The sequence below is a fragment of the Balaenoptera borealis genome, assembly GCF_965194805.1.
Source record: "Balaenoptera borealis genome assembly, chromosome: 14".
Classification (NCBI taxonomy): Eukaryota; Metazoa; Chordata; class Mammalia; order Artiodactyla; family Balaenopteridae; genus Balaenoptera; species Balaenoptera borealis.
Genome location: NC_138875.1, coordinates 52,713,038 through 52,737,451, shown reverse-complemented (window position 1 = coordinate 52,737,451; position 24,414 = coordinate 52,713,038). Strand labels below are relative to the sequence as shown.

General features: G+C 44.3%; 1 long non-coding RNA gene across 3 annotated transcripts; it reads right to left on the bottom strand.

The window, feature by feature from the left end:
* Nucleotides 1-308: 308 nt before the first annotated feature.
* LOC309610820 lies at nucleotides 309-23,549 on the bottom strand. Of its 3 annotated transcripts, XR_014234171.1 has the most exons (3): nucleotides 21,546-23,549; nucleotides 7,417-7,565; nucleotides 309-3,243 (listed from the first exon to the last, which is right to left on the bottom strand). It is a non-coding gene; the product is annotated as an uncharacterized lncRNA (long non-coding RNA). The 3 variants fall into 3 exon arrangements; XR_014234172.1 differs by lacking the exon at nucleotides 309-3,243 and having other exon boundaries at nucleotides 6,631-7,565; XR_014234173.1 differs by lacking the exons at nucleotides 309-3,243; nucleotides 21,546-23,549 and adding an exon at nucleotides 20,385-20,513 and having other exon boundaries at nucleotides 6,631-7,565.
* Nucleotides 23,550-24,414: the final 865 nt, after the last annotated feature.

The window sequence follows — 24,414 nt, the reverse complement described above, 5'->3', positions numbered from 1 at the left end:
TCTCTGCTGAGAGCCTGTGGTTCCTTCTTATACTGTGCGGCTCCAGGCTGGCGGGGTGACAGAGGAAGAGACGCAAAGCTTACCTAACTAAAGACATGCTAACTGATGAAAACACAGCACTCTCCCTTGTGTTTTACTCCCTAACTGAGGCACTGCAGTGCAGAAAAAGGAAGTTGTCCTTTATATAAAAAAATGAAGGAAAAAACCCCAAAGTGCCTATTGTTTGCATACTTTCATATCTAATGTTATATTCAGACAGCACTGGATGATTCCAGTTTGCAAGTTTGGGATTGAAGAATTAGACCACTGACATTCTGGAGGGTCTGTTCTTTTTATTCTATTCTATTAAATTTTTTTCCAGCTTTGTTGAGATTAATTTGACATATAGCAGTGTATAAGTTTAAGGTGTTCAACGTGATGATTTGATACACATATGTATTGCGAAATAATTACTGCAATAAGGTTAGTTAACGCCATCATCTCATATAACTGCCTTTTTATGTGGCGAGAACACTTAAGAGCTTCTCTCTTAGCAACTTTCAAGTATACAATACAGTATTGTTAACTCTAGTCCCCGGGCTCTACATTAGATCCCTAGAACTTACTCATTTTCATGAGGGTTGGCTGTTCAGCGGAAAATACAGGCATTTAATGATGCCTTTCTCCAAACAGCTTAAAATCTTGCTAACACAAGGCACACAGAAGTTAGAAAAGATGTAGTGGGTGCTGAAGGAGATGAGAGGAAAGTCACAACACCGACGGCAGGGGAAGTCTGAGAAAGCTTCACGGCTGAGCGACGATGTGCCCGCAGATTTAAACGCAGCAAATGCTACAATATATAAAACATGTGAAAAAGGGTCTGGAAGATATACACCAAACAGTTTAGTTCTGAGGAGGATACTAGGATTAAGTATGGGAGATACTAAAGGGGATCATTGATTTTGATTGCACTCAATCAAAAATTACTTGTATTACTTGTATAATCAGTGGTGTGCTGGTAAATGTTAAAGAAGCAACTCTTTCCAAAAAAAAAAAAAGAAAAATTCCTATTGTAGTGTTGTCCTACCACAGCGTTTTCCATGGTGTAAATACTTCCACTATGGCTAATTTCAAGCAACCAAAGTAAAGTCAACTAGCTCACAAATTCTGAGAAATTTAACAATTCAAGCAATTGTTATGTGCCAGGCTCCGGGTCAAGTATGGGGAAGATGGAGAAAAGATTATGATGCAATCCTTGTCTGCCAGACAACAGACATACAGTGGCAGAGATAAAAGAGGAACTAGAGGAAGAAGAGATTAACTTTGGCAAGGTGTGGGGAAGGAGGAGAATCAGAGAAGGTTCCCTGAATGAGTTTTGAAAGATGGAATAATAGGTAACTAGCGGATGGGAAAAGGCCCCAAAGCATGGAAGCACATGATACATTCAGGGAATTGCAAATTGCTCACTTTGCACAAGATTACTGGCACAAAATGTAGGATGAGGCCAGAAACGAGGGCTGGGTCCATATTGTCAAAGATGATGAATTTCACTGTGCAGTAGTAATGTGAGCTACTGACAATTTTTGAGAAGCGTCAGGCATTAACTCTGATAGCAGAGTGGACACTAAACTGTAAAGGAGACCAGTGCAATGTTTCAGACGGGACTATACAGTAGAGATAGAAATGCGACAGATCCAAGAAGCCTTTATGAGGAAGAATGAACAGGATAATGAATTGGCTGAAGTGAGTGGAAGAGATTGGTTGCTTGAAGGTTATACCTAGGACTTTGAAAAATGATCACTCTGCTTCCTGTGGGAATGAATGACTTTGTCAGCAAAGGAAGGAAGCATTTTTAAGAGACTATAAAATTTAGGACTTGGGAGCCCAATTGGTTATTTATCTTGTATCTTACGAGTGACGTTTGTAAGTTTGAAGGTCTGAGACTTGAGTGGCAGGCCATGAAGATGGTTTCGATTTATTATATTTGGATTTATGGATCTTATTTCTGGGTAGTTATGTTATGAAAATGATGCACTTTTGATCTGGGAGGGAGGACATCTCAAAAAATTGGGAAATAATAATTAACCCAGGAGTTTACTGGATAAATAATCATTTATCCATGGAGCTTGAAAAGAGAATAAGTAAGGGAAGGGAGGAAAGCACCCAGGTAAGTCTGTGAATCCAGTTACTCTAAAGAGTAATAGGCATAATACAGAAAGAATAAGGGAGCAGGGAGGTGCCTGGTGATTCACATGAGAAACCAGTTGGGAAGGAGGCCAGAAACAATACTCAGGGCCTTAGATGTCTATGTACAAACACACAGGGCATAGGTAACAAGCAAAGTAAACTTGAGATTGTAACACCAGGGGTAAACAAGGTGATCTCATTGGAACTTTGTAGACTCAAGACTGACATACATACTTTGCTGTACAGCAGAAATTAACACAACATTGTAAATCAACTACACTTACATAAAAAAATAAATTTAAAAAAAGATTAATAAAAAAAGAAATGAGACAACTCCTTGTATATCTACATAGAAGAACATGAAAACATATTAAATAAACAAAGTAAGTTACAAATAGATGTACATAATATGATCTAATTTTGGTAAAATAAAGAAACTATTACTATTTTCAAAAAAAGAAAAAGACTGACATACAGTGATGAAATCAAATCTATGCCCATTCAAAAGAAGCATATTTATGAGGTGGGGAAGGAGATTGGTGTGTATTGTAGAGGAACTAAGTGGAAGAGCATAAAGATGAATATTTAGGAGGAGAGGATCAGAGCATTAAAGCAATTACTACACACCATTTGGCCAGAAGGTAATAGGGAAAATATTAAATAGCAAACTTGTATAAAACATTCAGATAAAATCTTTTCAACATTTTTAATGGAAAATCTGACCCTGATTTCTTTTATTTATCTATTTATTTGTTTGTTTATTAATTTATTAATTTATTTATGGCTGTGTTGGGTCTTTGTTGCTGTGGGCGGGCTTTCTCTGGTTGCGGAGAGCCGGCCTCTTGTTGCGGTGGCTTCTCTTGTGGAGCACGGCCTCTAGGTGTGCAGGTTTCAGTAGTTGTGGCTCGTGGGCTCAGTAGTTGTGGCATGCGGGCTCTAGAGCACAGGATCAATAGCTGTGGCTCACAGGCTTAGTTGCTCCATGGCATGTGGGATCTGCCCGGATCAGGGCTCAAACCCGTGTCCCCTGCACTGGCAGGCAGATTCTTAACCACTGTGCCACCAGGGAAGCTGCCCCTAAAAATTAAATATTTTTATAAAGATTTAAAATTTTTAAAAATTTAAAAATTTTAAAGATTTAAAAGTCTCAACACCTGAGACTATAGAAAATCAAACAGTACTTCCTTTTTTTTCATTGACAAATGTAATGTTAAAATTCATGTGACAAGACAAACAGATTCTTTACAATGGGCAGATGAAACAGGAGGGAAAGGGGCAGAACACAACCTTTAAAAGAGTGACATAGCCCGAGGACATGACATAAACTGATTAGAACCAAATAGGTCCAAGATGGCAGACCTTGAGCCTCACTATTGCTCATTGTAACACATCAGCTAAATGACACACCCACAGGCGCCATGACAGTTCCAAGGCTGACCATAAAGGTCAAAAAGTGGGTGGTTGCCCAATTTCTGGAAATCCCCACCCCTTCCCCAAAATAGCTGGAATACTCCTCCCACTCATTAGCCTATGACATTACCCACCCCTATAAAAACTGACAGCCCCATACTCTGGGGCCACTCTTGCCTTCTGAGATGGCCCATACTCTGTCTGTGGAGTGTGTTTCTCTCTAAATAAATCCACTTCTTACCATCACTTTGTCTCTCACTGAATTCTTTCTGCATCAAGAACCTGAGCTTCATTAAGAACCTGAGCTTCCTTAAGTCCTGAGACCAGGTGTGTGATCTCAATTAAAAGACTGTGGGTTCAAGTCCCAATCTGGGTTACACAGTTTCACAGATACACTTGCAGCTCACCCATGGGGAAAACCCCCTAGCCAGGTTAATAACCCCCTGTAGCCAAGGATCATGAGTCTGTTAAAAAGGGGTCTGATAAAAAAATTCATTATCAGTGGGGAATTCCCTGGTGGTCCAGTGGTTAGAACTCTGAGCTTTCACTGCCAAGGGTGTGGGTTTGGTCCCTGGTTGGGGAACTAAGATCCCACAAGCCATGCAGCCAAAAAAAAAAATCACTATAAGAGAGTATCTAGAAAGTGTCAGGCCAGAGGCATGTTGATGCTCTCAGGTGGTCTAATCTCATTTAGAGCCATAGTCCATCAGTGCCTGGGGATGTTATGGGTTGAACTGCGTCCTCCTCCCCACCCTACCTCAAGTTCTTATGCAGCAGTCCAACCTGGGGCTTCCCTGGGGGCCCAGTGGTTAAGAATCCGCCTGCCAATACAGGGGACACGGGTTCGAGCCCTGGTCTGGGAAGATCCCACATGCCGCGGAGCAACTAGGCCCGTGCGCCACAACTACTGAGCCTGTGCTCTAGAGTCCGCGAGCCACAACTACTGAAGCCCACGTGCCACAACTACTGAAGCTCACGTGCCTAGAGCCCGTGCTCCGCAACAAGAGAAACCACCACAATGGGGAGCCCGCACACCACAACGAAGAGTAGCCCCCGCTCTCTGCAACTAGAGGAAGCCTGCGCAAAGCAACGAAGACCCAACACAGCCAAAAATAAAAAAAAATAAAAAAAAAAAAAGAATGTGTTAAAAAAAAAAAAAAGATGTCCAACCCTCAGTACCTCAGGATGTGACCTTACTTGGAAATAAGGTCTTTGCAGATGTAATCAAGTTCAAATGAGGGCATATTGGATTAGGGTGAGCCCTAATCCAAAGACTAGTGTCTTTTTAAGAAGAGGGAAATTTGGACACAGAGAAACACGTAGAGGGAAGACAATGTGAAAGACAAAAGGAAAAGGTGGACATTTGGTGCCAGGGAGAGAGGCCTGGACCAGAGCTCTCCATCACGGCCCTCAGGAGGAACCAACCCTGCCGACACCTTGATCTTGGACTTCTGGCCTCCAGAGCTGTGAGACAACGTATTTCTGTTGTTTAAGCCACTCAGCCTGTGGTGCTTTATTACAGTAGCGCTAGCAAACCAATACACGGGACTAGAGCTCAGCTCCCAGAGGAGGAGGGGGACTGGCAAGGACCAGGCAGGATGTCAGAGTAACAGCCAAGCAGGCGAGTGAAACTTCAACCCCACGGAGGAATGAAAGTGAAAAAGGGGAACCAAGATAAAGCCTAGTGAATTTGGGGCAAACTCAGCGATGTTAAAGCTGCACTCACGGGCTTTTCCAGGACTCATCTCCTAAACATAAAAGATCTGACATCAAATCCAGGGCAGTAAGAGCTTAAGAAGGCTGGTTGCCTCCATGGGAATGGCCCAGTGTCTGGGTCAGGTTGGCATGTGTGTGAAAGTCCCCAGTATCTATGACTGAGTGGGTGTAGGCAAGGCAGTCGTTTGAAAGAAGATTTAGAATTTATCATAGAGGAGGATAAATTTTGGCTCAAAGTTAGGAGACTTTCATTTTTTCTTTTTTTAAAAATAAATTTATTTTACTTATTTATTTTTGGCTACATTGGGTCTTTGTTGCTGCGCGCGGGCTTTCTCTAGTTCCTGCGAGAGGGGGCTACTCTTCGTTGTGGTGCGCGGGTTTCTCACCATGGTGGCTTCTCTTGTTGCGGAGCACGGGCTCTAGGCATTTGGGCTCAGTAGTTGTGGCTTGCGGGCTCTACAGTAGTTGTGGTACATGGGCTTAGTTGCTCCGCGGCATGTGGGATCTTCCTGGACCAGGGCTCGAACCCGTGTCCCCTGTGTTGGCAGGCAGATTCTTAACCACTGCACCACCAGGGAAGCCCCTGATTTTTTAAAATTTGAAAACATTTGATATTTAAAATATCAAATGGAAATTTGGAAAATAGGAAAAGAAAAAAATTCTCCCCACAATCCCACCATCTTAACCAAATTCACCATGTATTTCCTTTGCCTTTCTTCATGTATGTATACTTTAGGGATTGGATTTAGAAAGTGTACATATAATTTGCATCCTGATTTTTAAAGGAATAAAATTTTCGTAAAAAAAGGTTCCCATTTTGCTACATGATTTCTCATAAGGATAACTTTTAATGGCTGCAGAAGTCCATGGAGTGTGTGAAGCATAATAAATGATTCCCCTATTGTTGGATGTTAAGGTTGTGGCTAGTTTCTTCCTTATCAATATTCTCCCTAAGGTTCCTTCCAGTACTGAGATTCTATGATTCTATGTTGGCAAAGGGAAAAGAAAACGACTTCTCAAATTATCTTCTCCCTCTCTAATTCTTAAGAGGGGCCTTTTGAGACACCCTGACATGGTATATCAAGTCATCTTTCTTTTTTCTTTTTTTTTTGGCCACACCACATGGCATGCGGGATCTTAGTTCCCTGACCAAGGATGGAACCTGTGCCTCCTGCAATGGAAGCCCGGAGTCTTAACCCCTGGACCATCAGGAAAGTCCCCATCAAGTCATATTTCTGTTTATTTCCTCTGAGTATCACTTTCATAAAAACAATTTTAAGAAATTTCTATCTAGTTGCCTATCTTTGACAGTTTTTTTTCCCAGATGTACCAAAAAAAAAAAAAAGAAAAAAGAAAAAAACACCAAATTAGAACAAAGAATTCCTATATACCTTTCATCCAGATTCCCCCAAAGTTAACATTTTACATAATACAATAACCAGAATTGGAAAATTATCTTTGATGCATCACTCTTATCAAATCTACAGACCTGATTCAACTTTCACCATTTGTTGCTGGTCTCAGATCCAGTGAGGGATCACAGGTTGCAGTAGCTGTGTGCATCTCCTTAATCTCCTTTAATCCAGAACGTTTTCTCAATCCTTCTTTGTTGTTCACAACTTTGACACTTTTGAAAAGTACTGGCCCACTATTTAATAGAATGACCCTCAATTTGAGTGGTCTTGTATTTCCTCATGAATTTTTGTGTACCACCAGAGTGATGTTGGGTCCTTTTCAGAGCATCTATGTGGGGAGGCACGTGATGTAGGTCTGTCTCATTACAAGGAATGATAACTTTAATTACCTAGTTAAGGTGGTCTTTGTCAGCTTTCTCCACCATAAAGTTACTGTTTTTTCCTTAGTAAATATTATAGGGATGTACTTTGAGACTATGTAAAAATCTTGTTTCTTACCATACTTTCACTAACTAATTTTAGCTTTCGGTGATGATTCATCCCTGAACCAATTATTGTGGTGTTTTCCAGATGGTGATTTTCTACTTTCATTATTCTTTCTATGAATATTAGCTGTGATTTACCTTGGGCAGGCTTTATAGATTTTTTTTTTTTAACCTATACAGCCCTAGATTATACTTTTGTTAAAGCAAAAAAAGAGAATATTTACCTACTGCTTATTCTGTTGTTCTTGTTATCCAAACACCTGGGGACCGCCAAAGGTGGAGGTACCCAGACAAAGGCTTGGAGATGATGGGGCATCTTCATGTATCTGCACTGACTCCTGATTTTCTGAGTTTCAGCTAATTATAGATCGTTCTGCGAAGGAATCACAGGCACTTTTTACTACGTGATTTATCCTTAAATAATCGCTGTAAAGTAATAAGAAAGTAGCCATTGCCACTTCCACTCTACAGATGAGAAAAATGAAACGGAAGAGTGTTCATACTCCCCTCAGATCACACAGCCGCAGTGCCTGGAGTTTTTTAGTTCCTTTCTGGGACTGTCTAAAATTTACATTACTTCTATTTGTATTTGATAACATGATATGTCTTCAAGAAAAGATGTTGCTTTTGAACAAAATTATTATCAATAAGACTATCATTCTTTTGGCTAATTATTATGTAAATTTTCACCCATTGTAATCCAATCTATTATTTGCAAGCAACAATAGTTATTTAAACAGAAGCTTCTTGCAGACATAAATTACAAAAATTATTTTTATCTCAAGCTGAATTCTTCACGATGACCTGACATTCTAAATACAGAATCTTCCATTTATCCAGAATGGTTAAGAGGTTCTAGTTAACTAAACATTTCTGTATGTAGCAGGATTCCCACTCTTCGAAGAATCCAAACACAAAGATGTAGGAAAAGTATTCTTTAAAATCAAATACACATTTTAGGCCACTCCTTAGATGTGCAGGATTAGTCAAGTTACTATAAATAAAAAGAGAATGAAATTTGGCTGGAAAAAAAATTAGACAATATCTTACATTAATATGAAAGGCAACTCTTATTGCACAGTCCCATTAAAAAGGAGGTAGGAGATGAGCGGATTTTTAAAAAAATATTCACTTCCTATGTTACCTTGTTTTCTTATCATTTATTTTTTTCTCCTAAAAATAGCATATAGGAGAAAGAAATTTTAGATTAGGTGGACTTTCTGGTGATTGGTATCTTGGAGTTTTTTTTCTTTTTTTTGCTTCACCATATGGCTTCTTGGGTCCTTTGCTGTGAGAGCTTGGAGTCTTAACCACTGGACTGCCAGGGAAGTCCTGGTATCTTGCATTTTAAAAAGTTACTAAGACAGCTGTTGTTACACCAGCTTCTTATCCTTAGGGTTCCAGTAATTAGAGTTGACCAAGGGGACACCAAGCATCCACATTTGTTCACATAATCAAGACTCGTGAACTCCGAGTGCCTCAGCCCAGCCACTCCTGCTGATTGACATCGTTTAATTTTATTTTTGTCATTTTTGTATCCCCAGTATTCATCCCTGTGCCTGGTACAAAGTAGGCTCTGGATAAATATTGCTCCCTGATCCACTGACCCACTGACAGCCAGACTTCACACCCAGGGTGAGGGCCCAGCCTCAGCCTTCCTGAATTCCTGGAATTTTTTTTCTTATTTCAAAAACAAGGCATGCTCATTATAGATACATGTAAAATAGAGAAACTCACGCACACACGAAAGAGAAAATAAAGCCTTCCCTATCTCACTAGCCACAGAGATGACTAGGCCATAAAGATGAACATTTTCCCATTTACTAAATATTCTTCAAAAACATGTTTTTAATGGCAATAGAATGGTCCATTGTGTGGATGTGCCATGTTGAACCATTTCCTTGTTGTGGGTCGTAGAAATTCTTTATAGTTTGCCACCATTGGCAAGAGTGTTGCAGTGTTGCACAATAAACTCTCTGGCTATTAAAGCTGATTATCACGTTACTTTCCAAAAGATTATGTCCATTTAAGTCCATTTGTGACTGCCCCATATATTTTAAATGCTGACAGTTGAGAAATGAGGGTTTCGAAACAGCTCCTTTCCATTTAAACAGCCTCCAGTGTGATGAGAGTGAACTAACCTTTTCCTCCAGGCTTAACTCTGGGCCCCTGCGAAGGGTAAATCACAGGGGAGTGGATAATTTGGAAAACATTCTTGGAAACCGCAACCCAAATGGAGGAGAGAGAGTTCGCCGTTTTAAAAAAAGCTTGTGCAATAAAGCGAAGGGGCAATGACACCCCAAATTGAGCGATAATAACACAAAACAACCAATATTGTTGTGCTGATTGTTGTCCTTGTATTCATGGCCCCAAATTAAAAGCGATTTTCTCTTTACAGAGGATAAAATCCTGCTAGTGAAAAGGCGAAACTATTTGGGAGAGGAATCAGTCAAAAAGAGAGAATACTTTTTAAAAAATTTACTTTTACTCTGAGGAATATATTTGTTTCATTCGGAAACAAAAACCTCATTTTCAAAAATGATATATAATAAAAGCCAAATCTTTCAAAAGTTATGTGCCATTATCAGAAAGAAAATTCCATTCTGGGGCTTGTCTTTTTCTGCGACTGCATATTCCACCTCCGAGACTGCAGAGCAGGTGTCAGCTTTGCTCAGGACCTACGGCAGGTATGGTCAGTTTCTAAATATAGCACGTGCCCATCTCTTTATTAAGTCAGCATTTCAAATGACCGTGAGCCATTACAAATAGCTAAATTATTATTATCGCAATACAACAGCTTAACTCTTTTCCATTTAACACTTAATGGGACAATTTATTTCCAGCCTTCCACTTCCAGTCAAGCAAAGGCTGCATTACTTGGAACTCTGGGGAAAGCTCTAGAGATACAGGCCTGGGCTCTGAGCCAGTCCTGCAGTGGGAAACCACCATTTTAGAAAGCGGGATTTTTGGAGTACAGTGGGAGTGAGATTGAAATCAATCTTTATGTGGGGCAATTTTGCTGAGAAGCCTGAGTAATTGACCCTTTCTTTATATTACTTCTGTGTTTTCATTGATTGTCGTGAATCTAATTCCAGCCTATTTTCCAATCACAAGCCTGTTTATTATACTTTATAGCTTCATGGCTCAGGGATGATCACTGTACCCAGTGTTATTCAGAAAGAGGATACCCTGCCAAAAGTTGGGTATATGTAGTTTTATTAATATGAGGTTGAGTTGGGAAAGCAGTATTAATCCCACTTTCCTTGTACATTTCTTTAGACAGCCTCATGGTTGAACTTGCAGTTTTTAGTGAGTGATTGACTACAGACAGATGATTAAAGAGTAGATTCAAAGCCACCACAGTTTCATCTCAAAGCATGCTGGGAAGTCAGTGGGTACCAGAGCCACTTTGTCAGGGGAGAAAGCATGAGTCGAATTCCTAGGGCCCTTGAGTTTCCCTTCGACAAGGAAGTGGAATGAAGAGGGAGATGGAAGACATGTAGCCACTTTTAAATGATGCAGGAAAAGATATATTTTTCTGTTGATATTTTCCTTTTTAGTGGTGGTGGTAGGTCCTAAAGTTCTAAGGTGGATTGAAGGTCTAGTAGCTGGGATCTGAGACAGAGTGGGGATCTATGGGGCTCCTAGAGGATGGGGGTAGAGGGTACTCGAGGATGGAGTGAACAGAGCAGAACATTTCCATTTCCTTCCTCTGATCCCCACACTTGTGTGCCTGCCCCTGCTAATCTAGCTTCCTTAGCTCCACCATGCCATATAACACGTTCCTTCAGTGGCAGGGGCTGCGGTCAACAGGGAAAGATGGTTTAGTGGGTATTGTTGGTTATCTATCCATTTCTCCCCTTCATCCAGCTCAGTGGGCCCACATTTGCATTTTAGTTTACATCATCACCCATGTACTTTGAGGGGAGATGATCTCAACCTTAACTCTTGATCGGCTTAACCCAATCAGCCCATTCCATTCCCAAGCTAAGGTCAGTGGTTCAGGGTTGCATATGACTTACAGGGCCAATCAAAGTGAATTTCAGGACTCCTGCTTAGAATCCTGTGACCAGGGTTTTCTTCCTCTTCTGCTGGATGCCAGAAGAAGTCCTTTTGCCACCTGAGAGAAGTGACCTCAAGATGAAGTCAACAAATGGGAGAGACACATATGGGGGGAGTGGCAGAGAAATGGGGCAGGAGCTCCTGGATTAAACTGACTCTGAACTTCAGTTACATCAACACATGACCGTTCTCACTGCTCAATCCAGTTAGAGAAGAGTTTCTGCGTCTTGGGACCTTTACAGAGGGTTGGGGGTGTCTCGTATCTAGGCATCATATGGTCCATCTCTAGGGGCTGTATCTTCCTTCTGACATGTTATGAATGGCAGTCAATTACTCATATTAACCAGGAATGTAGATTAAATGGTATATACTTGCAGTGAACAATACTAGAAAACAATGTTCACGTATACAATACTGTATAATGATGAGGGGAGGGGTGGTATTTTGGGCTCTAACCATCATTTATCACATTATCTCTATAAGAAAATCTGCTCCAACTTCTTGGAAGCAACTTACAAATGAACTTTTGGGGATCATCTGGGTCTCAGGTTTCTCACAAGGGTGAGAAAGTAAGTAAAAGTGAGCTCTTGTAACAGGGCAGCATTCTTGAATAATATGGCATCTGCCAATTGTTCGTTTGCCGTTCAGCAAGCTGTATCTTGTTTGTTTTCACAGCAGTTGAGGACTTGCCCTCATTGTTTTAACCATTTTTGAAATTCTAGCATAGTGCTCACATCTTGCCTCTAAATACTTATATACCTTATTTCCTACAGCAAACTCATTTTTTGAGTTGTCAGATTTATGGAAACTTGAGAGATCCAAACAGGCTCATATTTCTCAGCAAAAGCAAATAGTAATTTTCTCCTTCTCTACCCATGGGTTAGTCAAAGCAGGGACTTTTTCTAAGAGCAGAGATATCTGTCATCTTTAGATGGTTTCAACACAAAAATGCAATGGTTCGTAATACTTTGGGCTCAACACTTAAGTTGTAGATTGAAAAACAAGTGGTCAAGTAAGCAGAGAGAGTGCCTTGAAATGAAAGGATGCATGCTTGGAATCGTGATTGGGTAAAACTTACTTCACATATAGGTGGGGCAGGTGATGGCCTACCTGAATTAAATGTTACTAAGAGACTCTTCCCCCAAAATCTCTCCCACAAGACTGCCAAGGAGTCTGAAATTCCACCAATCACGCCTTTTAGAAACCATACTATACAAAGTCTCCGCTGAAACAAGAGTGTATCACCTCTGATGGCCTGGTTATTAGCCCATGAACTCCCAGTAGCCTTACTTAGATCAGCCTGGTGTCTACTTGTTTGGGGCGGGCTGTTGGGAAAGGGAAGAAGGGAAGGATTGAATGTGAGGTAATTGATGACAGTCCCTGTTGGCTACACAGCACTGGGTAGGGGAACAAGAGACCTTTGAAAGATAATCTGACGTATTTCATAGCGTTGCCTTGGACTTTCCCTATATATCTCGATTCAATAGATCTCATTTTCCTTCTTGAGGTTCAGAGGGTGTGGACTGGAACAGCTCTTTCCTCCACATCAATCCCCGTTCTCTGCCCTGTTGTTGCTCATTGTTTGGTCACCTACAAAGAAGTCTCAACAGGACCCCTGTGTGTGGCCCTGCAGTTGCTCCGTAGGCAAAAGAATAGCTGTTTGGATGCTGCTTTTCTTGAATGAGTTCCTTAGGTTTATGTCCAGAACTAATACGGATGCAGTGAACCCCTGGTTTGGTACATGGAGGGAGGAAGAGAGAGACAATTCTTTTTTTGCCTCTTCCTCACGGCCAGCCCACAGTCCCTGCCTCAGTGTGAGAGATGAAGCAAATAAGAGAAAATATGATACTGATGTTTGCTCCTGATGGTTACAGAAGAAGTATAGTTGATCTGATGTGGGTCTGGGACTGTGCTATGAATCTCATTGGGGTGCTTCTAATTAGGTAGGATATCTTATGGTGACAATTCTTTAAAAAAGGATCCTGTAGGGCAGGAACTTTATCGACGGTATTCTTGGAAGGTGCTCTATATTTTGTGGTGTTGTGTGAGAATGTTTGAACTTCATGTCCTTAGCATGTCTTGCCCTGTTTCCCATGTATCTGGGTGCTTCCAGGGAGGGAGGACCGTGGTGCAGTTGATGGCTGGTTTTCTCCAGATAGGGCACCCACTCTCACACCAGGCGAGTCCCCACAGCTGAAAAGCAACCTGCACTGCCCAGACCACACAGTGGAAAATGTAAGTGAAAGGAACTTGACATTGTACTCAAATGCATCCTTCAGAAGGGACCTTGTTTCTCTCGTGCTGTTTAACTTTTTTTGGTGTTACCTTATCCTATTGTATTTTTGGTAGGTGCCAGTTATAAATCTGTTCCTTTGTTATACCTACTGGCAAAAGGCAGTTGCTCTCAAGACTGACATCTGTTCCTTAACGTTAGAATGATGGAAACAAAAAAGGACTATGTGGCCAGAACTCAAAATGGAATTTACACCTCCGCTTTGTATTCATGGTGCTGGAGATGCTGTTGACTGTTTGCCATTGATTCTTCTTTTAAAGTGCTCTTTCTAATTGGCTTAATAGATTATTGGCCAATATAGAATTCTGAACACAGACAATATAATGTTCTCAAGTGGCTGAATTAAGAGAGAAAAATGTGGAAAGTATTTTGAAGTTGGAAGTAGTAGAATGTAGTGAAATATAAAGTCCATAAAAACTGAGACAGAGTCTGGGAAGTAAAAGAACATGTCTGCTGCAATAATAGCCTCACAATAGCTCCTTTAAGGACCAACTATACAGTACTTGGGATTAGCGAATTTCCACAGGCTACAGTCAGGTTTTGTTTGTATTAGAATTATTGGATCAGAAAGTGGCTTATAAAGATATCACTTGATAATAAACACTATTCAATATAGAATCCCGTCAAAAGTCGACGTTCAAACCTTCTGGTTGAGAATTCTATTTAGGAGGATGTAGGAGAAAAGAGTGAATTTTAAAACTTCAAATAAAGAGATAATTATCTCTAGTGTAGAAAAGTCTGATATTAATAATGTTGGAACTCATGCTTTGGGCTTGGAGCGTGGTATCTTAAAACTTTCAAAATGTTCACACTCAAGAGTCTGGCTAGACACTGCGTGTGTCCATGAGGATACAAAGATGAGCAAGATGTGATCCGAGCCCCCAGGTGTCGCAGACCAGAGGAGCACAGGGACGCAGTAAAGATGACCCACCTATGATCCACCTCATGTCCCAATGACCACAGTGCTGCCTGAGCATCAAGAAGGCAGCCATAATCGTGAGAATGTGGTGGGGTGAGTGGAGAAAGAAGAGGGCCATTGTGTGGTGGAGAAACACGTGTTAGCCTTCGTTGGTTTTAGGATGGATCTCACGGCCATTAGAGTCATACCAGTTGTGACTGTGGACACTTGGGGAGCTCACGAGGACAGAATTGGTGCTGCAACCCCAGGGCCAAGCTCTAGCCATCATGCAGGGCTGCCTCAAGTGAGAAAATAAGAAGAAGAAATGTGCCAGAAAGAAGAAATGTGCCAGAAAGAAGAACTTTTTACATGTGTTAGGTGTTAAAATATTTGCACCCTGAGAGTTTTATTGCCTCTGCAACCTTCACTTTTGCCTCTGATATAAACACGATATGCTGGGCAAGACCTTATGACTCCATTCACTGATCAAGATATTGGCACATTTGTCATTGTAAAGACAGCATGTTGGAAGGTTTTATACACAGAAGGGGTGAGTTTATGACCTTAAATAATCCCCAGTAGGAAATATCTGACATTCTTAAATGTTTCTTCTCATATCTTTTCTTTATGCCTTTGATTGCCTTCCTACTTAACTTTTTTGAGGACTTGGGGCGTCCTCCCTTCCCCCCTCATCTCTCTTCCTCTAGGAAGGCAGCCTGAAATAGAAGTTTGTGTTTTTCCTTGTTTATCAAATGGTTCAAATAGTCTGCATGTTGAGCCAGACACTCTTCTAAGCATTTAATAAATATTAACTCATTGAGACTTCATAAAAACTCTTTGAGGAGGCTACTATCCTTACCACGCCTTTTTTTACAGATGAGGAAAATGACAAGTTAGAGGGATTAAGTAGCTTGCATAAGGACGCAGGGAGTGAGCTGCGGAGCTGGGATTCGAACCCAGACCCCCAGCTCTCAACCTCCACGCAGGAGCTTAATCTAGCCATAGTGCTGAGGTGTGGACGGATTCTGCTGCCGGCCCACCAGCTCAACCACTGGGTAGGCCCTTTTCTATTCACCGAGTGTTTTTCACTTCTGCCCAGAGCAAGCCCAGCTCTCTACAGAAAGGTGCCTTTGAAATGCAAAGGCTGACAGCTTTATTTGTGGATCCACACTGTGGTTTTTGGCTAGAGCTGGCTGGGCACCCGCTATGTGGTAGTCAGTCTTTTAAAAAATGGTGTAATATTCCCACTGTTTTTGTTGGATAATTGCACGTCTTTAATTTGTGGGATTATAAACAGAGTAGTCACCTAGCTCAGGAGTAGCCAGAAAAAGTTATTTGATATCCACTAAGTCAAGTTTCTATTTTTATTCACCTCTGTAGAAGTAAACATTGTTATGGTCAGGAAAAAAGCAACATCGTAATATACTCTAATCGGTGTCTCCTGATTGGTTAAGTTAAAAATATGCCTTCTGAAGAACGTAGACAATAATTCAGCTTCTTTCCTAACAGGTGAATACAATTTTCCTCTTAGATATGATGACAGTTTAGCTTTCTAGAATATGGAAAAAAAAGGAGGGAAAAATCACACCTTTTTAATTCATGGATTTGGAACCGTGATTTAAAAAAAAAAAACCTGCTTAAATCTCTGCTTACCTTACTCAGAAAATTCTGATAGTTCAAGATAAATGAAAACATTAAACCATGTAAAATAATTACTTATGTCATAAATATTAAGTCCCCATATAGTCACCATATTGGAAATAAGGACATTCATGGTCACTGATTGCTTTTTGTCACTGTTCTGTGATTTAGTTGACTTATGACATACTTATAGGCAAAGAATAGATTATTTAGATAGCATCTTCCATCATAAGACATTTCAGCGGTTTGAAAACTTGAGCCTAATTTAACGGATCAGTCTTTGGAGATGAATCATTCCTTTTGTTTAGCCCATTGGTATAGTATTTAGATTAACTTGTAGGTTTGTATTTAACCTGGGAGAATCCAAACAGCCAGATCAGACAGGTGTTAGTGGTCTTACTGGGGCCCTGACAGAGCTACACACAAGGAGGAGGACTCAAGTCATTCGTTTGTGATGAATGTCTGTAGAAAGTAATATTTCTACCATTTTATGGATGGACCAGCTGAGGCACTGAGAGGTTGAGTGTCTTGCCCTCGATCACAAGGCTGTTTAGTAGATCCAGGAAAATCATGTAAGCTGACCAGGATTTTACATCCAATTCTCACCAACTGTAAAATCTGCAAGTTACCATTCTTGTCCCTGCCCACAGGCAGGTTACAAACCGGAAGTTGGAACTAAAATGAGAGAATGTTGACATCACTTTTTAGGGGGAGGAAGCTACCAAGGTTCGCTTTGACTAACAGAGTTGACATTTAGGGGGATGTCGTTCTCTGGAGATCCAGCCCCCGTGGACCCGATGGCTTTCTACTGATCCCCCATGGCTTTTGTCCATGAGGATTCAATCAGCCGGGGGACCACTGGCTGGGGTGGGGGGCAACAGGACTGTAAATCTGGGAAAGCTGCAAGTATTCAGGGTCTTGAACTTTATCAGGTTTGAATGTGTGATTGTGAAAGTAAAGAGCAGAGAAATGACAGCACTCAGTAAATCAAGTGGAGAGAAGATCACGACTGTCAGAGAAAGAGAAAAACAGGCTCTGGGCACAAAACGTGGCTGGAAACCTGCACAGTGTGGGAGACTTTTATGTTCCCTCCAGACTTTGCCTCCTGAAAAACAAAGCTCTTTCCCCATCATTTTATCTAGAGAACAGTATTCTTTGTTATGTCCCATGGATTTTTTTTAAAGTTTTCGTTATTGCAGTTTAGATCTTGTTTTAGAAGATGGGATGTTATAAGAAAAAGAAAAACAGAAAGAAAGAAAATCAATTGGAAAAAGTCTGGAACGGTCTAGATTTTCCTCTGTCAATATTGGGTCCCTTAGTTTCTCACAGATCTTTATTTATTTATTTATTTTATTCCTTAACAAAATGTGATTGATGTAGAATAAGTCTCCTGCATAAACAGCAATACCAAATTGAAAGGCAAAAAGCATGAGAGTATTTAGATGACCAGGTCAATTTAATTAATTCTTTTTTCTCCCTTATATCTAACGCCAGTCCTCAAGGTTGCCCTCCTTCATGGCCCCATCTGTTAAATCACTCCTATCTCCTGCCAGAAAGAAGCTTCCAGGGAGGGGGCTGCTTCTGAGGACTGGAGTTCTTTTCTCGGAGCGGAGGACAAGCCTTAAGATTATTATCTTTGTCCTGTAGTCTGCTGCTGGCATTTGCAAGGGGGACAAGGAATTTTTCCTCTTCAAAGGAACCAAAAAAAGTAGATCTACGCTTGTCTCCCCCATCACCCTTTCCTACCATAATGCGATAAATAAAGTCCTCACTGCTGGTACATAGAAAAAGCCCAAGACCTCTGGTGAATGGCAGGTCTCAAAGTTGAATGAGTGCTCAAAGAAGTTCTTTCCTGGGAGTTAATTGAGCTCTGGGGGATGGTGTGTCTCCCAAAAAATTGAAATCTGATGTAGTAGGTGTGAGTCTATTACAATATAGATATTGGTAAAAATGGTTCATGCTTACACAGTGCTTACGATATGCTGGGTACTCTTAGCCCTTGATATGTAAGACATCTTTTAATCCTCTCAATGATCCTGTAAGGGAGGTACTTTTATCAATCCCATTTTAAAGATGAGGAAACTGAAGCAGAGAGGTTAGGCAATTTGTCTTGGTCACTCAGCTAAGAAGGGGTGGGGTCATGATTCAAACCCAGGAAGGCTGGCCCAGAGTCTGGGCTCCTAGGAATTCCCTAGTGTTTGAGCTAGAACACCACCCTCCCCTTTTAATAAGCTCATTGTGAAGCCTAGAGGAAAATCCGAGCATGGGTACTTTTCTAGAGAAAGAAAAAAGACTCAGACATCTCCCTCCATCTTGAAAGTTGTCTGTGGTACTTTGCCTAACCGGCTCTACAGAACTGCAAACCTTCTAGACTGTAAACACTTCAAAACTAGTAGCTACCTCTTCTAGTTCTTCTTTGTGCAGTGCATACTCAGTACTGTCGGGCAAGTGCAGGAAACTGGAGGACTGCATGTGAGTAGACAGCCTTTTGGTCCTAATTCTCTGCATATTTGCAACACAGCTGGAGAGGTCATATTTCTGGGTGGCAAACGCAGTAAATTTTTTTTTAAAATTTCTTGGGCACTTTTTTTCTTGAATTGATTCAAGGAGGACATTAGTCGCTTAGCAAATCTCCAAAAGCCTATCATCTCATTTCTTCTGCTTCCCCAATGCCCCCTGCCCCACTAGGAAACCAGTCACAAAGGTCTCTGAGCTGAGCCAGCTCTGGGGCAGTGGCATCTGCAACCCTGACCCTGGAATGGGCATTGCCTAAACACTTAGTGATACCTGCAAAGCCAAGAGAAAGCCCAGGTTTTGCCTGTCTAGTGGGATGGAAATTTCTGCATCTCTCTCACTTTCTTGAGAGCATAAATGGTCCCTTTCCCTCTGATGCTCTGATTTTTCTCACCTCCAGAGGCTGGGTAAGAGGTTAGGATTAGATAAGGTGAATGATTTGGGACTTCACCTTATTTGGAGGGAGAAGTGAGAAGAAAGACATTTTTAACTTCTGGGGCCCAGCATGAGAGGATAGACAGACACTGAAGATACTGGATTGCCTTTTGGAATTCAGAGTCCTGTCTCTGATGTTGCCAGAGAAGAACAGATGGGAAAGGCAGAAGATGTGGGAAGAAGCCCCACAGCAGCGAAGCCAAGAGTGGTCTCATCTGTTACCCCCAGTTTCTTATCCTGCCGTATTTCAAAGTGGTAGAAAAGGCTTAAGTGGGCCTGGAGTATGGAGGATTCTCCATCTACTTAAGGGCAGAAGAAGCAGCTCTGTGCAGGAAACCGAAAACGTGGCATCTGACTCCCCAAGCCCACTTCTCAGTCCTGGATCAGGAAACTGGATTATCTTTTGCTTCACCTTTGGTGCAAGGGAAGGGATTACTCCAGGGTCAGGGCCTCAGCCCAGCTGGCAGCCCGAGGCTTTATGTAGTGAAGCCCGTAGTAATTAATAGTACTAATAATAAATACCACACTTCATAACCAAACTCAACCTGAGGATGGCTGAGTATTTGGACGGCTGCCTCCAACCGCGACACTGTTATTCTGCGGGTCCACACCCTCCCCATGAGCCTCTGTATGATCCCGACGCCGAGTTCCTTCCACCCACCACGTTCTGACTGGGGTTCAAAAGGTCTGCTTCGGACGACCAGAGATGCGAAGTAACACTGCCCCTCGCTCGGCAAACCGCGGGGAGCGGGGCGCGAGGTTAGGAGTGGTTTGGCTTTGCAGTATTATTCAGTATCAGAAAATAATCCAAATGGGAGGTAATCTGGGTCCCACTGAGTTCGGTTTAGTTTTTCTGCCTAGTGCAGGGGGGCTGTTTGGGGAGTCCAGCTCCGGCCTGGAGTCCCCGGCTCCCGGGACCCCAGGGCTTGGCACTCCCCACTTGGCGGCCATCCGAGATCGGGGCCACCAAGTGGGGTTCTCAGGGTGTCGGGACGCAAGCAGGCCTCGGGGAGGGAGGCCGGCGCCGGTGTGGAATGTCTTATCGGGATCCGAGAGCCACAGGCTTCTCCTTCGCTTCTTTAAGCGATCACGGAAAGACACCTTTCGATCTTTTGTCAGACATCTTGGCCCTTAATAGCTAAATTTATTTGGTTTAAAGCGGCCTTGGGAGAAGCAGGGAGGGAAAATCTTTCGTCGGTCATTGGGTGGCCTAGATAACAAGCTTTAAAAGAGAGAGGGAAGAAGAAAGTAAAAAGGTTAATGGATGAGGGGAGGGCTGGAAGGCGCCCAGCGTGGGGCTTTTACAGCGACCCTCCTCCGGCCGCCCCCTTATCGCGGCCCTAACTTACCCGCGGCGGATGAAGTACATTAAGTCACGTAAACAGCGCGCGGAGAGGAATGCCACCGCGGTGACCTTTCGCGCGCCGCCGCCGCGAGCCCACCTCCGCGCCGCGCTGGCGGCCGCCGGCGGCGCGCGGGGTCGGCGCGGGGCTGCGGGGCCGCGATCGCGGCCGCCCGGGGTCCGGCGTGGGCGCTGCGCCTTCCTGAGTCCGGGGACCAGCGGCGGGCAGGGGGCGGGGAGCCGGGGCACGCGGTTGGGGCGACCTCTAGGCTGCGCACGTCCCGCGCTTCCGCCGTCACCACCTGACATTTCTAAGGAGTATTTTGGGATTTTCGAGAATTAAAAAACAAAATAACGACAACGCCCCCCCCCCTCCCTCCAACCACTGTCAGGGTTCTGGGCGATGGCCTGCGTCGGAGCGACAGCCACCGAGTTGAATCGGAGAACGCGCCGCCCCGACCCGGCTAGTGGGCCCGGGCGCTGGCGGGGGTGGAGGACGCCGAGGTGACCCAGTGTCCTTTGGCCAAAGCGTCCCCGGGACGGGAAGAAATATGGTACAAGCGAGAAGGCCCCATAAATCTGGTTAAAAACAACAACAACAACAAAAAAAAACCCTCTCAAGTTAAAACCTATGCTTTAAAGTCAGAAATCGTATGTATTCTTTTCCTTCCTGAAACGTCGCTGGAGCACCCAGGAGCTTGGTGAAATGGTAAGAGGATGAGCTTAAGTTTGCGGGCGTAAAGGCGGATCCTCGGAAGACGCGGGTCCTCGTCGGGGTCTCGCGGCTCGTCCGGAAGCGGCGCACAACTGGGCTCCCAGACACCCTTCCAGTTTGGCCGCCAGGCCCCCGCCCCCTGCCCTATTGGCGGCCGGGTTCGGGCTGGATTCGAGTCGCGAAGAGCGGGGTGGCGCGCGCGGCCCAAATAAATCAGCCCTGGGGACAGGCCGCGCCCGGAGCCACCCCGCCCCCCTCCGAGGGTGAGGAGGGCCGCTCGCGGAGGCAGGCTCGCTCCGGAGGGGCCACTCCTTGGGTCTCAACAGTCCCGAGAGAAACGATTTCGTTCCAGATGAGCAAATCCACCAAAAAGAGAGAGGCGTTAGGAAAAGAAATGGAGAAAAAGAAAGGAAAGGAAACACGGAGAAAACTTCTAAGAGCATGACCGTCTACCTGAAGCACCGTGGGAGCCATCGCCAGCTCTTGGGGTGCACTTCTTCCTCTGCGCCCCCCCTAATCCCCCCGGCCTTCCCGGACCAGCTGGGGCGCTCAGAGGAAGCTCAGAGCGCCGGGCCTCGGGTCCCTGGGGGGTGGCTTTGAAAATGTGCCGCTCCCCGGGGCCCCGGGGGTGTTGTCCCCAAGGCCAAAGCCGATGCGTTGGGAAAACTGCAAACTGGAACAGTCAGGCAACCTGGCATTCTGTCTGAATAAACTCCACGGGTCAAACAGTTTTGTTTTATTTCTCTGTTAACTGACAAGAGAAACAAGACCAGTCTAAAAAACCAGAAAACAACTTGTGACCCTGCAAAAGAGCAAACAATGACCTCCCTGCCCCCACCTTTGTTTTAAGCAATGTTCAAAACTGATTGGGAATCTGGAGGGTAGAATGCCTTGTCCTTTCTCGAGCCTGAGAACTCGCACGTTGTGGAGTTGGTCTGCGTCCCGCCGCTCACCTCTGTCTCAGCCGTGCCGGGGCCAGCGCACCCTGTCCCCGCTGCTGCGGATTGGCGGGAAAAGCCGGTCCGTGGGGGTCAACTATTGTCCAAGGAAATTCACACGGTCACCCACGTAATTGCAAATATAAGAAACACACACACGGCGGCAGGAATCAGGTTCGCGCCGGGGGCTCGGTCTCCTCGGGGCTCAGGCTTAGAGGCCGTTCACAACCCGGACTCCAACTCAGCCAAAGGATTTATTTATTTGTTAACTTGTTTTCATTAGAAATCACCTCACTGAGATATGAATTTTTAAAAAGAAAACTTTGCTTTTGAGAGCAAACCTCAGAAATATTTAAGAACAGTTGGACTCAAAGGAAATCAAATGCCCACAACCTTTCTGTAACGGCTTACAAAGGAGCTTCTGCAAAACTCAGTCTACGTAAAAATTTGATCGGAACTCACGTAAAAAACAAAAGAAAGGCATTGGAAGCCCTGGTCGCAGTTAAGTGGACGGCGGACGCCGGGTTATCTGCTTTGGTAGACGCATTCGATCGAACTCAGGTTAAATTTTAAAGCCCCTGGATCCTGCTCCAGTCGCCAGCCTCCGTTCCAGAGTTTTCTACCTTCAGTCTTTTCGGAATTGCGGCCACGCTGAAACTGGGAGCCGCCGCAGTGAGTGGGGGAGGCAAAGAGGAATGTAATAAAAGTGACTAAATTGGATGAGAACGGTTTATGGACCTTTTCGGTAGCAATTTAAAATTCAAAAGTGTTTAGCAGCAATTTACTACAAAGAATGAAAAAAAAAAAATCGCCGACTTCCTCGATTCCGCTCTTTCCTCCCCCGCTCTGCCAGGCCCTGTCCCCTTGTCCCCCAGGATTCACAGGTTCATAGCTCACAGTCACATAGAGAGGAAACATACATTTAGCCAGGAGGTCTCACCATCTCTCGAAACCCTATTTTACTATGGCCCTACCTACCCCGGCTCAACTCTGCTCAGGCTCCTCTCTCTTCCCCAACTGGAAACATACACACACACACACAAACATACACACACACACACACACACACACACACACACACAGAGCCCAAACGCTTTCAGGGAGACTGACCTTTAGAAAATCATTTACTTCGATTTACCTTAAAAAAAAAAAGTGTAAAAATCCATTGCCACAAAACAACTGCTCCTGCCCTAGTTAAAATTCTCTCTCGACAGTCTTCTGGGGTCACATCTGTCGGAAGAAATCCTTTTTGTGAGAGAAAGGGAGCGAGACATATATCACGGCTCCTGCCGCGGACGAACCTGCGGCCGCGCGACTCCCCGCTGACAGATCGGCGCTGATAACCCCGCGACGTTCATTTCCAGTCCCTTTGCTGGCTAAGGACCGTATCAGTTTGTACACAGTTGTGATAACCATTTGGAGGGAGCGAAGAAGGGGTGTGTATGTGAGGATGGGGGTGGGGAAGCGGTATTTCGCGCTGGGACCAGGGAAGGTGACCCCCTCCTCTTTCCAACGACTTATCTGAGACTTACCTGAAGTTCTCCAGGGAAAGCTCAGAGCAAACGGGACACCAAAACTCGGAGAGCACCTCCGGAGGTGACCGGCGTGGAAGCCCTTTTCCATTCTGCACACTTCATGGACTAAGCTTTACGTACACCATGACCCCCAAAGTTCCCGAAGGTTAGGTGGGGAGGGCTGACGTGAACCTCCCGAAACGTCCCAGGAATTTAGTACATTTCTAAAAAGCAGGGCAGGGATAGGGAGCTGGGCACTCGAGTTCCTTTTTTCCTAGATAACAGGAGACGAGACCCCCGACGGCCACCACGACCTGAGTGAGCCTCAGGGTCCCGAGAAGAGGTCGGGAAAGTTTAAGGTCGGTCACACACAACTGCGGATCTAAAAGCTCATTTAATGTGCAGGGAGGAGCGGGGAAGGCCAGCGGAGGAAAGCACTTTCCCCCCTTATTCTGGGGGGCGCGCTGACCAGGGAGCTGGCACGTCTCTCCCGCTGCGGTGGCTGCGTGGGGCTGTGCACGGTCAACTCCTCCAGCGCCACCGCCCCCCCCCCCCGCCCCCTTGAGCGCGCGTGTAACTGGGGGAGGAGGAATGGGTGTGGGTCGCCAGCCAGGTCAGGCGTTCTGCCACCTCCGCCCCTCCCCCCGGCGTCCCCGGGATCGGCGCCCCCTGGATGGACTCGCCCCTACTCCCAGGACGGTGCTCGCGGCTTAGCCCACACCCGCAGGCTGCGCGGGGCTCATTGTCTGCTCGGGCGGCGCGCTCCCCTCCCCCCGCCGCCCGCCGTCTCCTCCCCACCCTCTTTTCTCTCCTCCCCTAGCTCCCTCCTCCTCCTCTTCCTCCTCCTCTTCACCTCCAGCGCCCAGCTGC